We start from the raw sequence: 17,181 nt of genomic DNA on the forward strand, positions 1-17,181 counted from the left end.
TATCGTATGAAACATAGTTCATCACCTATATATACAGAGACCGAAATTTTTGTAAAAGCTCCCCTGACAAAAATAAAATTAACAAAGAAAGTGATAATAGTCCAGAAATACTATCAAACACTTCATAATTGGTATTCGTTAAGTTTATTTGCTTAACCACAGAAAAAATATAGATTAACCTTCCCGTGGAAATGGAAATTGTGATGTTAAAGTTGAAGATTACTTTTGTTGTTATCGGTTGACATTGGGCGACGCCATAGCAAGGCCACCACGGGCAGGTTAACAGTAAATAATACATACATACTCACTTACTTACTTAAATATTATTTATTTATTATTGATAATCTGTCGATTGATTATTGTTTAATCGATTGATTATTATTAATTGGTTGAAATTGATATCCCTAATAATGGTTAAAATTTTTTTTTTAAATGCATTGTGTGTGTTATATGGTGAATGAAGGACATTCCATTTATTGAAAATCGATCAATTCTGTTATGTTACTGCTCTATTGACTATTATTAGATAATTCTATTATTGATAATCTATCTGCTGATTATTAATTATCGATTGATTATTAATAATTTGTTGAGATCGATCCTAGTAATTGTTAGCATTCTTTGGGGAAAAAATGCATTGTGTGTTTTATGTGGTAGATCATTCCATTTATTGAAAATCGATCAATTGTGTTATTGATCTATTGATTTTTATTTGCTGTCTATAAGAATTGTTAGCATACTCTATTCAGACTGCAATTGGTTAAAGTCGGGCACGACGGTCGTCGGCCGACGCGATTCTATAAAGAACGCAACGCGACGACGCGCGCGCAGCGGATCGTTTTTAAAGACGATCCATTCAGACTGCCACCGACAATCAGCAGACGGCACGCCGTTGCGTCGTCTTTCGTTCACAGAAAACGGATTGGGATTCATCATGCGACGGTCGTACGAATGGCTTACGAGGCAGTGAGTGCCCGGCTTGAGAGGTGAATGTTGATCATCTCATGTATTCGTAATCGATCGATTGATTATTGATAATTGCAATTTAAGTCACTAATACTTTTAGTAATACCCTTCCATAGATTCAATTCTGTGAATGAGTGTTAACTAAATCATTATTCTATGTATGGATAATCGATTTGATTATCACATATTGATTGGAATTGCCCATAATAATAATAATAATAACAATATATATTTTTGATAATTGATTCTAGCATTTAATGTTCTTGAAATTTAAGCACTGAAAGTGCATTGTATGAATATTATATTTAATTTCTGAGATTTTAAAATCTCATCTTTTTGTTAAAATTAAAGTTAAAACTCATTTACCAAGTGTGTGTTAATCTCTCATCGAATTTTTATACTTCGTTGTGAATTTCGAACATGAATATAATAAGGAATATAATATTTTTAAGTTTTATAGTTAGATGGTATCATTTTAATATGTGCTATTTTATTACGTCATGCTACATGTATTTTTGTTAAAATTATACATTTTAAATTTTGTAAAGCGCATTGAGATGTCGTCAGATATGTTTGCGCAATATAAGAAATGTATTATTATTATTATTATTATTACATCATGCTTGAAAATTATATAATATATATATTCAAATTTTGTTTTTGTTTCTATTATTTTGTATTGTATTTGATCTTACCAAAATGATAATGATGGTGGTGGTGGTGGTGATGATGATTCAATATTCTGAATGAATGAATGAATGAACGAACGAAAGAATACCATGAGTGGATGAAAAAAGGATCAATAAATGATTTAATAAATGAATAAATAAATGAAAATATAAAGTGAATTGCAGACCTACAATGCAATTTGCTTATTAGTTCATAAAATAAGAATTAATTGATAAATACTTTCTTATAGTTTTCATTGGTGTTTGGGTGCACGCTTAACCATGGAGAAATACTCGTTCATTTCTTTTCTTGTAAACGAATAACTACTTATTCATTCGTTGTAACAAATCCGTGTTATAGACTAACTTCTTGATTATAAAATTACTTTGTTGTTACAGCCATCGAGCACTATGTTCGCATAACATACTACTCTTTATAACCATTTTCCTATTAATTATTGGTCATACACTCCATTCTACTACTGTTATATCAATGTTATGTTTGAAAAATTTTGACTGTCAGCCATGTATGAACATGAGCGTATTACTTATCGTAATACTTGTTACAAGTATGTCAGTTAAAATTTGTTTATTAATAATAAAACTATTATTATTAATATAATTAAGTACCACCTATTTCCGTTGTTGGATTCCAGTTATAGGCATACATTAAAAAAAACAGACATTTGTGTTTTGATTGCCTACTGCCACACTACCTGGATGACCGGCCTCCCAGCCTATGCTGGCGTGTACTATTACAAAAAGTCATTAACATCAAGGACGAGTTAGTCCCTAAATATACCGCAATGTTTCTTTTATAATAACGGTATAATCACAGTGAAGCCTGTATATCCGAAACACCTTGAAACGAAACTCATGTTTCTATTATTACATCAATTCTCAGAATAGACTTGCATTGACGAATGCACTTTCACAAAATCAGAGAGATCAAATCAACACATAAAGAATTACAGTGAAGCTTTTATCTGATCAATTGGCGAAAGCTCAGTGACGTATAGGAGTGTTGACCTGGCGGGAGGGGGAGCGGAGGTTAATTGGAGGCTCTGTGATTAAGTGAGAAGATTTAGCTTGCAAAATAAAGTGATTTCTAACTACCTAAGTGTAATTTTTTTGCTAAGCATTTAATTTCTTCCGAAGGGCGCCTAGGGGCGCGAGCTTTTTAAAATCCCCCACTGTAGGTGCTCCGATCGATTGTGTGGTACGCAATGATCTTAATTGTGATAAATTTATTACATTTTATTACTATTAATATTATTATTTTTTTGTGAGACAAAAAAGCGTCCATTGCATTATATAAATTAACCTTTAGGTCTACTGTAAAATTATTATTGTTAATAAATATTAATACTATAAATTAATAATTTCGTTATCAATAATATTAATCATTATTTTTGAATACAGAATAAAAAAAAACACTCCAATCATTTAAAAGAATCATCATTTATGAACTGTTTGATTGCGCATTCATACATGTTTGTTTCGGTGATTACTTTACGCTAACATTTTAGAAAGACGGAATACACCCCCATTGGTGGACACTCCCTTTCCTAATAGATATCAGCCAGAGACAGGGGTGCGTCGGCGGCTAGCCAAAATTTCGTTCATTGAAATTATGAATAGGTCTTTAGTATCAAGGACAATGAAGTTCGTATTTGGAAACACTAGATTAAATCAAAGAGAACCTGCAGACACTGCAGGCATAGGTATTGTAGTTTGACTATGCTAATCAAAAGTTGTATCCTGTTGTTTTTCGCTTGAGCACCTGCGTGTCCGGGAAGTCGCTGGAACCTCAAATCATTTTAATCATGTTTATTATTATTATTATCATCATCATCATTGTCATCATCATCATCATCATCATTATTATTATTATTTTTAATATTATTATTATTATTATTATTATTATTATTATTATTATTATAATGGTCACATTATTAAGAAGACACAACAATAATTGTTACTTAACCAATATCCTGAGGCGCGTGGAACGGAGAGAGTAGAGAAAACAGTAGAACTTATACATACTGTTTGTGGTGCTGAACTAATAATAATAATTCAAATAATAAAACATTAAATAGTTAAACCGTTATTAAATTTTTAATTATTGGTCATGTTGTAACTTCAGCCGTTGTCTTTCAAACCATTTAAATTATCGTAGCAAAAAGTATAAAAACTAACTTGTGTTTTTAATGAAAGTTAATCACTTGTAAATTTGTCATGAGGGAATGGAAATGATTTTAGTCGTGGAAATTTCATGTTACCATGACAGAAACTGAACTGATAAACCTGGGATTTGGAGGTAAGAATCTTAATCACGAAGCTACATCTTCTTTAATAGAACAGTTTTTTTCAACATGTGGACCTCTTAGGCCTATCGACTAATTGAGACCCATTTTATCATAGCGATTTTTTCATGACAAATCATTTTTCGGGTCTTCCACGGAATCCTGTTTATCCGGATGACCTATAATATCCTGTTGAATTTATACTTTTATTAAGATGATGACACACTTCCAAACTATATTATTTTTGGTTATTTATGATTTAATGTCTATGATTAATAGAACCTACTTGAACGAACTTATGTTAAGTTTGGTAGTAGCTATATAACCCTTTAGATAATGTTGTTTACATTCTAACCGTTTTGTGTTTTAACGTTGTTTGTTAGTTTTAGCAACGTGGCACACCTAGGCCTAACCAACTTCATCAATGTCATTTTACTTTGGTTGTTCTTACTTGTCTACGTTACTGATCTGTTTACAGAGTGATGTTTAAAAAGATATAGGTATATCGCGTTAAAATTTAAGTTAAAAAAATTTAATACTATATTTCTTAATATGGTTCATCTAAAAAAAGCCTATTGATAGGAGCCACTTGAACGAACTGATTAACTTGGTACAGCTAACCCCTTAGATAATGTTGTTTAACTTTAGAAACCATTTTAATAGTTAAATAACATTCCTGTTAAAATGACGTATAAACGACCTAATTTTGGATATAACTACGGTAATAAATTGAGGTTGTGTGTTTACACAGACAGACAATAGGGAGTTTTCGCAAACGTACCAAAACGAATACGGTTTTTTAGTCAATTCATCCCATACAGTAACCAAGGCCCATTTGTCACAACGTAGACGATCAGTGACTTTTAAATGTATCAACGATTATTCAGCTCGTATACGTATTATTAAGAATGTTTTGGGCACAAATTACGATAATGAAGATGAAGTATTCGTATTCGTTATCGTTTTCGTACTTTTGCGATATCTCAGATTTGAGAGTAGTTTGCTCGCGGGAATATCTTTAAAAATCGGTATAGATTAAAAGATCTTGGGTTCAAATTTAGTTTTAAAAGTATGGTACAGTTTAAGTAGATGGTTTGGAAAGGCACTACAACCCTATGCCAAAGCTCTAGGCCTAGATATTGAGAAAGTCCAGAGGTGCTCTGGTGAGCGTAAGGAACTTACATTTAAATAAACAAATCTTATCCGAGTAACACTGTGACTTCGACGTCCTCAACAAAAACATCTACTTCCACTTGCACCAGTTGCACTAATGAAAAGTGCGCAGCTTACGTAAACGAGGTCTACCCTGTAGGGAGACTACAATAGAAATTCGTCAAGATTAGTCTGCTAGAACATCAGAACCCCTGAATTTTCTTGGCCTATGCATTCAAATTTCTATCGGAGTTTTTCGCTTAACAAAATCAGTAGTTCGAACTGTTTCTACTTTTTGCGAAGCGAAAAATGCGCCAACAATCAGAGCTCAGGAAGAGAACCTATGCTTTCGATTCGCACGAATAATTAAGAAAGTTTCGCAAGCTTTTGAAAACGATAACGAATACGGTTACGTCATCATTTTAGTTAATCCATCTCGTCATCATCTTTTAGGCGATCCATGACTTTCAAATGAATCAATTATCATATACAGTTCGTATATATTTTTAAAATGTTTTAGGCAGACGAATGAGGGTAATGGAGATGACGTAGGCCTATTTATATTCGTTACGGTATCGTTGTTTTAAGGTTGCGAAATCCCCATATTGCCCCAGAAAGCATCAACATAAAAAACATCATACACAACATAACACAACACAGAGTCAAGCAAGATGCCAAAGAGTTGTTTTTTTTTTGCTCTATACATGAAATGTATTTTTGGCCTAAATATATATTGCGTACACTTAGTCAATGTTCTAAGCTAATAGGAATAATTTTGCAGATCAAGGATTCCTTTAAACAAACTAGCGACGCCAGACTAACAGAGTTTAATCGCGTGTAATTGTTCCAGAAAATGAGCAGATACGTTTAAAAGTGTAATAAGCACTATTAGCAGATTAGTACAGACTACATAACTGCACATTTTTATTTGTGAGTGTGTTGTTCGGAGATTTGAAAATATTGTCGGTAAAAGTCAACGTAATCTTCTGTTTAGAGCTAGTTTTTTGACATTTTCAAGCAAAGATGGAAAGAATTTTAGCACAACTCCGTAACAAACAAATAACAAATGAACAGTCTCATTCAAAATTCCAATCTTTAGGTTTTTAATAATTGAACCAACAACCATATTTATTAATTAAATTCAATTCAGTTCAAACTTTATTGTCAAACACAGTAAAATGCACGGTTTGAAATTTTGTTCACACTTTTAGGACCTAGGATACGCTGGAAAGGTCACCCTCTATATTGTTTAAAAAAAGGTTAAAATTGTAAAAGTTAAAATGGTACAAATTTGGCCAACTAGATGTCTCAACAGTCAAGTAAAATGACGTAAAAGCAGTATGTGTATAAAATGAAAAATGAATGATGATGAAAATAATTAACAATAACACTCATTTAATTACATGAAAAATAAACAGAATGAATAAATTTAAAAAAGCACAACTAAAGATTAATTAAGTTGATTTTCACTTTATTTATTTAGTATGCTCTTTAAAATACACAACAAATAAGCAATATATTCGTTGGTCAAATGTTTCGCGTACAGTACTCGAGAGCACAATACAAATATTTGGCGATCATTTTTCGTCTCTAACCAGTTTGAGAAGCTTAGATATAGAACACTTGTTCTACAATGCACTAAAATAATCAGAATAAATGATAACTTTATTTTTCTCTCAACTTCAAAATGTCATTTTGACAAAATATCTTTGTCAAAGTTCATTTTTTCTCAGTTTTTGTCAATAATAATTATATGTTTGGTAAACGTGGATTTAGACCACTTGTTCTACAATTACCACGGGATGAACTAACATTATTATATATAAACGATAACCTTAGATTTCTGTCAACTTCAAAATGTCATTTTGACATGGAACTAATGTTAAGTTTGGCATAGTTATTTTTCTCAGTTTTTCTCAGTAATCATTATATAGGCCTATGTTAGGTAAACGTAGATATAGAGTACTTGTCCTACCACCCTCCATAGTAGGTCTACACAATGACCACGGGATGAACTAACACAATCAAATTAAACGATAACTTTACTTTTCTATCAATTTCAGAATGTCACTTTGACATAACCTCTTTGTCACAGTTTCTTTTCTTCTCTCAAATGTCGTCAGTGATAATTTTTGTTTGTTTGGAAAACTGTTCTGAGAACACCAGCTACTGAAACAGCTGGATATGGTTGAGTCGGCAGTTTCAACCTAGGTCAGCTGTCTAATATCATTTTGTAAAATATATTATCATATATAATGAAGTGTAAATATACACTATAAGCAAATAGGTAAATGATAGAAACAGTGCTCATGTAGGCCTATATCTGCATAGACAGCAGAAAGTCCCGGGTTCAAATGCCGGTCGAGGTACCTGTTTTTTCACACTCACAGAGTCCTCTTCTTTAACATGTACCGGTAACATTTATTTAGGCCTATATATATTTATAGCTTTACCGCAAGAAGATTTAGTTTATCTCTAGTATATGATGATGTATATACCTGTCTCTTATACACATCTAGATGTGTATAAGAGACAGCACAATAGGCCCCTAATGTGTCAGGCACCCAGAGCTCGATATTCTCAAAATTTTCGCGCCTCAGCCCCAACCATGTTGGAGCTGAGGTGATGTACACCTGTCTCTTATACACATCTAGATGTGTATAAGAGACAGATCATAGGGTCACTAACTCGTGTCAGGTGCCGAGTGCTTTTCTCTGACCCTTGCACTCGTCCTGGGGTATAAACGAGTACCACCTGGGTGTTATTTTAATGTTCTGCAGTCATTTTGAATATGTACCGAAATGCTACGTGTGCCTTGAATGTTTTTATTTTGATCGACATAATTTATTTCGGCTGCCTTCTGACTTCATTGGGTTAGGCCTACCATTGGTGTATCTCGCATGTAAGTAATTAAATAAATGAAATGAAACGAAATGAAATCCAAATATAAATACTCTGTTTTGACCATATACATTTTTGAATATTTTAATATACGTTTGAACCATATTTAACTAAGTTGCCGAGCCAGCTATTGGAACAGTTAGGATAGTCCCACACAATTTTTCTAATGGGTCCACAAAGAATGGGTCCACATTTTTTTAAAATGGGCCAAAATTATGCAATTTCATGCATAAAATGAGTCTACTTTTTTGAACAATTGGTCCAGGATTCTCATATTTAGCCTAAAATTGGTAAGATTTTAAGAAAATGGGTTCAGATTTTTTCATGTTTTTGCGTAAAGTGAGTCAACTTTTAAGAAACTTTTTTGTAGTAAAATAACTGAGTAAATCAGCAAAAAAAATAATTGTTTCGCACTGTTTCGTTGGCTAAAAGTTAAAACTTTATTTGACCCGATTACTGTAAATGATTGATTGTTTTATTGAATGTTTATGGACGAACACCTTTAGCAGCAATATTAGTCAACGTGCGGTCAAGTTACCATAAAATCGCTACAATGTTACCGCAATTTGTACACAGCAGCTGTGCCTGACGCAGTCAGGAAGCGCTCCTATCTGACGGACTAATCAGCTTTACCTAAGGCTTTCAACGATAGCGTGTAGCAATGTTATGGAATCTTGGCTTTCCCCACGGCCCCAATGTAGTGTGCGCAAGTTTGAAGGTATATGTGCAACAATGGCATGAAGACGTAGGCCTAGGGGTTAGTTTAGGCGCACCTGACGTAAATTCAGGATAGCATTCTTCTGTCACTTTAACGGTCTTGCGTTGATTTTTAACTTTCTTCTTGCATTTTATCTACTGTTCTGTTCCGATGCGAGAAATGAAATTTCCTTACTGACAATGAATAAAGTTTTGAATCTTGAATCTGGAATCTTGAATCTTGGTATTAGTATTATTTAACCATTTGATATGGTTTTTCTTCTCTTTTCTTTTTTTTTTAAGTTTGGTAATTCAACAACTCCAAGACCTGGGGTAGTTCAAGTTCATGGTTAGGCCTACCCTGATGATTTCATTTGCATACAATTGACGTGTCGCGTTGCCAATGAGAGGAAACAGTAAATTGATTTCATAAGATCGTACCATCCCATCAGATGATAACTCGACATATACCGACCCTACTCAACCCCCAGTGACCTTAGAGGTGATACCTTCATGGTAAGTCAATCTTTGATTTGACAGAGGATTTTGATTTAGATAATTCTTGTGACTCAAAGCGTTTACGTTGGATTATAAGTTTTATTTGACTATATATCATTTTTTATTTGGTATTTAAAAATGTACTGTCGGTGTTTAGCTGAGTTCAATTCAAAATAAAATTCAATATTTGAATTGCTTATTTTTAATACTGTATTTGTTCGAATTAACGCTCGGGGCGTTTATTATTGAGAAGGAAATTTTAGGTGCGTTTATTCGAGAGACGTGTTTTTGGGGGTGTAAAATGGAAACGTACGCTCAAATAAACGCATCATAATGTCACTGTAAATTTAAACGTGGAGCTACAACACACAATTACCGTGAAAATGTGTTATTACGTGATCATAAAGACTTATTGATCCCAACCAGGTTAGAAAAAATGTAATTCAACTGGAGTAGAACGTATATGGGAGAGTTTATTGGATGGGGCGTTTATTCAATTCGAATAAGTACCGTACCGTACCATACCGTAAGTTACCCAGCAAAACGGGAATGTAACATTCGCGATTGTTTTCCTTGCCTATTAACACACCGATTGAATCTCGATTTCCGCAGACTAGTGGCTCATATCACCTTTTTTTGCGACCTAGCGCCCCTCACATAACCATCGAGTGACCCCCGCCTCCCTCATCTAACAAAACGAAAACTATTTTCTTTGCTTCATTGGAAATTTGAAGTGTTTATCAACGAAATTTTGAGGGGTTACCAGGTTTTACACAATCTGTTTTTAATCCATTGAAGACAAGTGTAGACGTATGTACGGAATGTATGCCTAAATATAATAATATTAAAAAATTAAAGTGGAAAGTGACACAATATTTAAAAGCCAATCGTTAGTCAAGCGTTAATCAACAGTTAGTCAAGCGTTGTCAAGTGTTGATCCATAGTCAGTGTTCAGTCAAGCGTGACTAACTAGTACTAGACGACGCATTCTCTGTTGCCAGTTGGAATGTCTTTTGATCGACTACTACTACTACTACTACTAGAGTAGCACTACTTTAGTTTAGGAACAGAAGAACTTCAATACAAGCGGAAAGTAACCATCCAAAAGGGGCTTTGCCCGGCTACACAGGTTATTCATAGGGTGAGGTGAAGTTGGGCGTCTTGGCGAGCATAAAAACCTCGGAAATGTTGGCTTTAAATCATGTTATAACCAAAACACTCCAATATCAAGAGATTGATTATATCGAGAATGCAAATGATTAGGTTTATGTCATGCATCACCCTCGTTAAATATATATTTTTCTAATGAACTTGCAAATGCATCATGCCTATATATGGGCATAAAATAGTTTTTTGTCGAAAAAAAATGATAGCCTGGACAGTTCAATATGATAAAATGTATGTTACTATACCGAGAGATCCGAATTTAATTAGAGGGGCGGGGGAGGGGAATTTTCGAGAATAAAGGACTTCCGACAGGAGTTTTTAAACTAACATAAACATCGATATATTAAAGTACACTAACTTTTTTCGTACATATAATATTAGAAAACAGCTGTATGGCCTATTTTAGTCATTTTTAACATTGAAACATGATCTGTATTGTATTGAAACTGGTGACTTTTCTTTTTAAAATCGATATTAACAAAAATTATGCTGATATTGAACTGGAAGTCTATTAAGCCAACTCAATATCAGTGTCTAGCTGTTTTCAAATATTTTTTTTTCACTGCATGGCAAGTCACTCGTTGTTTCTACAATTTTTTCCCACGATGTTTTGATATAACTAGAGATTCCTGGTTTTGATTTAATTTGTTTATGACGGTCATATCGATTTAATATTTCTTTATTAATAAAATAATCAGGGATTTCTGATGATGTTTTAATAACCATAAAAATATTCAATCAATATTGTTTCGCTGTCTGGTATTATATCGTATAATCATTGAACCTACTCTGCTCGGGGGTCGGGTCCTCACAGTGCAGGCGCTTGTGTCCTTGGGCAAGACACTATGTCTACATTGGACCCTCTCTCCATGTGAGTACGTTATTGGTAATGCGTCCGCGACGCAAACAAACACACAAATAACGATTCCCACGCTATTTCACCAATTTGAGTGTCTATAACTGAATATGAAATACCCAAATTCATTTACGTAGGATTTACATCACTACTAGTAACAGACATAATGATAATGCTGTTGATTAATTATGAATATGATGATGATGATGATGATGATGATGATGATGATGATGATGATGATGATGATGATGATGATGATGATGTCGATGAAAACGATTATGTCAATGATGATTGGTGGTGATGATGATGATGAAGAGGAGAATGATGATGGTGGTGGTGGTAATGGTGATGATGATGATGATGATGATGATGATGGTGACGGTGAAAATGATATTGCAATGGCGGTGATGATGAGGATGAAGGTGAGGATGAGGATGTTGAAAGATTACTGACGATGAAATGATCAAAATTTAGGCCCATATTTGTTCGATATACCCTTGCTTGGCTGAAAAGTATAGGCCTAATATTCAGGCTGAAAAAGAAGAAAACAATAACAGATATTAAAAAAAGCTATAATTATTATGTTTAAGAACATAAATCCGTTTTCACCCGAGATGATAAATAGGCCAAATCTCCTGATTTTCAATCGGAAGTTATCAATTAGCTAGTTTGTATATCAGCTCGGGCACTCCCATCGCGGAGTAACGCTGTCGGAAGCCGTGCCTTATTTCTTCCCACCGTGTTAGTTGGTTACACTGAGTATCAACGCTCGGGCGTTTAAAGAGTTACTCGCGTGAACCTGTGTGAGAAATACTGACCTATCATCGGCAAGCAATCACTTGATATATGCAACTCCTGTGAAACTCACTTCTCTGGCCGATTGTAAGCAGAAGTTAAGCACGATTTTTAGGCTGCTGCCAAGGCGCATTGGACTCAGTCAGCGGATCTCAGGCACTAGAGCATAATACGTTAGAAGCTTATTCGTGCATTGCGCCCTTGAGAGCAGGAAACAGAAACCGGTAATACACCTTCAAAGCAGACCAGATCACACGTGTACGTCTATACTAGTGTAAAACCAAGGTGAGTCTATAATAATTTTATATTCCAGGCTATGTATTTTCATTGTTTCGTTCATGTGGACTGTTATTATTTGATATTATAACGTTTGCAATTGTTTAATATACAGTCCCCATTATTTAGTATAGGCTGTACCCTTGTGCGGATGCAGGGGGTGCAAACGGTGCGATCGCACCCCCCCCCCTAAATTATACTAAGAAAAATAATTGTTGTATTATATTGCTGATATGAATTACCGGTAATATTTTTAAGGTATGAGAGTGCAAATTCCATATTCTTAAAATGTTCACACCTCAGCCCCAACCATGGTGTTGTCGACTCTCATGCACTCCCTACCGCCAATTCCTGCATCCGCCCCAGATACCCAAGCTCTGGCAACTCTTTCAAACAAAATTAATAGTGGGGTCTAGGCCTAAATAGAATGTATACGGTACAGAGACTATCGTATGTTTTATGCAATACCAACTTGTAGACCTAGGCGAATTCAGATAAATAATTCATAATATAGATAAAGAGGTCGTGTTTCTCAGCGTTTCAAGCTTTATTGGGTCGCATTGGTAAAATATTTAGAATCATGTCTTATTTTATTTGAGTAATATTATTTAAACAACCGTTTTTATCGGTTGTCTCGTGATAGTAAAAACACATAGACGGCCCTGCAAAATTCCAAGGGGAGAAAACGTGTTCATATTATTTAGTCTAATATTGGATTATTTTTGCTTAATAATTACGTAGGCCTACTAACTAATTATTTATATTATTATTATATCAGTTTAACATATAGAACATGGTCCGGATATATCTAACTACTAACTAGAAATCAGCTTAAAGTCCACTTTTTACTTAAGTAAGATTTATCAATATTGCTTAGCCTAAAATTGCTTTAAATTAAAAACTCGATTGTACGAATGTGCCATCTAAGTTGATTTTTAAGCTAAGATTTTGTGTGAAATGGCTAATAAATCAGCTTAAGTTATTTTCTTAGGACATCTTAACTTTATTGACTTAAGACATTTACTAAGCTGAGATTGATACATCCCGGGCCAGTAATGTAATTTTTTAAAGCGCTTTACATAAGAACTCGCGCTGTGATAATTAGTAGGCCAAATAGCAGTCATTATTCTATCTCACTGTAGAATAACCAGAATACGTTATATAAACTCAATGAATGTGTTTTATTCCGGAATACAGTACGAGTATGTTGTTTTGCAAGCCTAAAAGCAACAAGATTAGCAATGTATTTCAAGTCAATTGTCGATTGAACATCTGCAATATGTGTTCTTGGTCTATTTAGCTGACGTTTTTTGCCAGCTTTCTTTGAGAACACTGGCTATTTTGTTATTTTTAGAGATATATTTTATATCTTGAATGGTTAAGTTACGATCTTTAAGTAGTGTATTAACTATTTAGGCCTGGTAATTGGAGTGATAGCGACGGACCACAAAGCACAGGATGGGCTACAGATATCCGTTTGAAGAGATATGTGGTTCTTATATCCGTTTGAATTAAAATCAGTTAATCTGGACTAACCTGGACGTTATCAATTTCCACACACCCCAAAACACACCCACACACGCATATCCCGCCATACTCAGATTCAGATTCAGATTTATTCATCAATCATAAAATACATGAAATTTGTATTCCTGAGTTGTAATACTCTCTGCACGACGTGACGTATCGCGCAGGTACCTAACCCAGTACCATTGAACATCAATCAGAATATAGGCTTACTAACCTATTTAGGTGTACGAGCCAAATAAACCTGGAGAATTCTAACTCTAAAAGTTATTTTTTTTTATTTTAAAAATGTATTTTAATTGATTATTTTTAGGTTTAATTTGATTATTGTATTTATGGTTCTAAAAATCGTTTTGAACACCAAACTGTAACGTAATTATATCGTCATTATAACGTAAAATTTTAAAGTGGGTATACGGGCCTGCGAATTGTTCTCCCACAGAATAGGCCAAACCATGAAATGTGACCGTCAATGATTGTGTGGCTGTATTATCATACCTTCCTCTGCCTACCCAGTTTATGGCCCAATAATTATTATGTTCATTGATACGTTTGACTGCGTAAATAAATACTCCATCGGAGGGGTGAGTCCTTCCCCACGATTCAGCCCCTTCTCACAACAACCCTACTGTGGTGCAATCAATAATGTAGAGCAGCTTAGGGTGTTTCGATTTTTAACAGACATAGGATTAGATATGGGCTTGAAAATTCACGACGACGTCAAAGCTCACGATAACAGATGTGACAGGGGGTGGGGGAAATTCCTCCACTTCGTCGGATAAACCTAGACACAGCGGTGGCGCTAGCAGGGGGTGGGGGCAGAGTGGGCATCCTCTCCCCCCCCCCCCCCGCGGACAGGCCTGGTCCCCTTGTCGTCCGATGAACGGCCAGGTCGTGGGATCGAAAATAAAAAAAATATATTTCCTATCCAAATAACGTTATTTTGATCGCCTACTATTGTGGTCTAAAAACACCTTTTGGACCATACCGAGCCATAACAACAATCCCCATGAACACTATCAAATGATTTTTATTCCAGCCCCTCGACCGAGGCTTCGTCGACCCTTTGGCTCGGACCCCTCCGTTGGACACGTCGGACCCCTCGTCGACAAATGTCTAGCGCCACCGCTGCCTGGACCCCCGTCCTCCAACGCCACGACGAGGTCGTCGGTTCAAAAATAATATTTTTCCTATCCAAATACCGTTATTTTGAAACTTTGATTGCCAATCCCATATTCTGATCCAAAAAAAAAAATAAATCGAAATTTGGGCCATATACAAATCCATGAAAGTCCTTACCAGGGATTTCTTTATTCCGGGACCCTGACCGAGGCTCTAGTCGGCCCCTTGTTTCAGACCTCCCCCGTCGAACATTTCGGACACCCTATCGGCAAATTCTGGAGCCACAGCTGCATCGGAGGTGGCAAGGGTGAGGACTTCCCCAGGTACAGCACCTCGACTGCTGCTACCAATACCTCGGCATGTTGGCGCTTAATATTGAACGCATTATTATTCTCTTACTAGACAACACATGTTAACAATTTCATGGAAATCCAGTATTTAAAACATTGCCATCCGAGCTATGCAAACCCCATGTTTTCGTAGAAATTGAGCAGTGTAAACATTGCTACTTCCTCCATCTTACACGGGTAGGCCTGTTTTGTAAAAGCTGTGTTTTAGAATACGACAGACAATACAAATAGGGTAAGTCGAGAATGAACCCATATTTGGTTTTCTTTCTACTGCCTATAATATATTGCTGCTGTTTATCTTTTATGTATATATTTAGAAGCAAGTAGGCCTAATAATTATAATTTTGACCAATATCTCGTCACCTCCATTTTAACAAGTATTAAGTCTGCATTCTTTTTCGTCAATGCACAATTAATCATATTAAAGCAGACTTTACCTACAAAATTTTAAGAGATGACGAGATTTCTTATTTAAACCAAGCACGCAGCAAACATCTCAACCGCCAAGCTCAGTTGGTTGGGTGATTAATTGATTATCGATTGATTGATTGATTGATTGATTAACAGATTGATTAATTAATTGATTGATAGATTAATTGGCTTGGTTTATTAGTTGATTAGATGATCGAACGAACGAATAATCGATCGGGTAATTGATTAGACTGATTGTTAATTGCGTGACAATACGGCTCAGATAGATCTTATTTACTCATATTTATTTAGAGTACTACAAATTCTACTTAAAGCTTAATGTTTGTGAAACGCTTGTATGACCTAATTATAATTTTGTTTATTTATAAACAAACCCATTCTGTAAAGCAAGTAGTAATATATTCTATGCTATTGATTAATCATAATAATTAGGAATATCATACAAAAACATAAATCGGCTTTTCATATACAAGTATTATAGAACACGCACTCAATTCATGATCGTACAGAACGGTCAATGTCCTTTCGTGGAACACGAGTGCTACCGATTTATACACCTGTAAACTCTTCCAGAAAAATTAACTTTGTTGAATTTCACCATATAGGCAGTGGAATGGACAGTATTTGACCCTTGACCCATAGCTTTAGTGCATGGTTGACTTTTGGCTTGGAACCGTAATTCTATGCCAAAGAAAGTTTTTCCTTAAAAAATATACGCGTACTGATCTGCTTATTGAGGTATAATTAGACCAATGTACTACATTGTACCTCCACGGTCTGCCTGATTTAAAATATTTAAGACAGTTGCTATCTTGAATGCTTAGAAAACTTTTCGGGCTATATAGGCAGAAAAAAGACGTTGACCAATGAGTTTATGCTTGGAAATTTTAACATGACTGACCTGTGTATTATAGAGGGCGCTGTATTGTTTACATTAACAGAGCCGTAGATAGAGAGAGTTTGGCCAACTCGGTTTCAATCACGTGACTTACACCGGCCATGTTGTCACCAAAACAAAACAACGCGATAGGGTAGGAGGTTAGCAGTTATTATTATAGATGATTAATGCTATATAATGTGAAATACCGTTATGTTGGGTTTGGGATTGCTGCAATCGATCCAAAAAGCTATACGCGCGCACGCTGTTTGGTGACAACATGGCGCCCATGCGCCAAGTTGGCCAAACTCTCTCTATCTACGGCTCTGTACATTAATCAGTACGACTTTCAACCATTCATGAAGCTCCTATGAGATAATAAAATGTGTGATGAACTTTAGCATGTAATATACAGCGCATGAATACCGTTATCTTTTTTTAATGTAAAGAATAAACGAGTAGGTGCAAAATAAGTACCTTATGTTCCACCTTTCCTCTGTTTTGATAAACAATTCGAAATCAATGAATTGTTTGAACTTTTACTGGTACATGTGGGTTCTAGAATGAAAAAAACAATAGTTTATTTTCTATA

The 17,181-nt window shown here is 35.0% G+C and overlaps 1 protein-coding gene across 2 annotated transcripts in view; it reads left to right on the top strand.

Moving 5' to 3' along the window:
- Positions 1 to 11,938: 11,938 nt before the first annotated feature.
- Positions 11,939 to 17,181, top strand: part of LOC117106469 (protein lin-32-like) — a 44,437-nt gene continuing 39,194 nt past the window's right edge. For both annotated transcript variants that reach the window (XM_033247832.1, XM_033247833.1), the window contains exon 1: positions 11,939 to 12,290. The gene's annotated coding sequence lies outside the window, so the exon portion shown is untranslated. The remainder of the gene's footprint in view (positions 12,291 to 17,181) is intronic.

This window comes from Anneissia japonica, unplaced genomic scaffold (genome assembly GCF_011630105.1).
Source record: "Anneissia japonica isolate Jap-2015-1 unplaced genomic scaffold, ASM1163010v1 scaffold287880_len176724_cov174, whole genome shotgun sequence".
NCBI classification, from domain to species: domain Eukaryota; kingdom Metazoa; phylum Echinodermata; class Crinoidea; order Comatulida; family Comatulidae; genus Anneissia; species Anneissia japonica.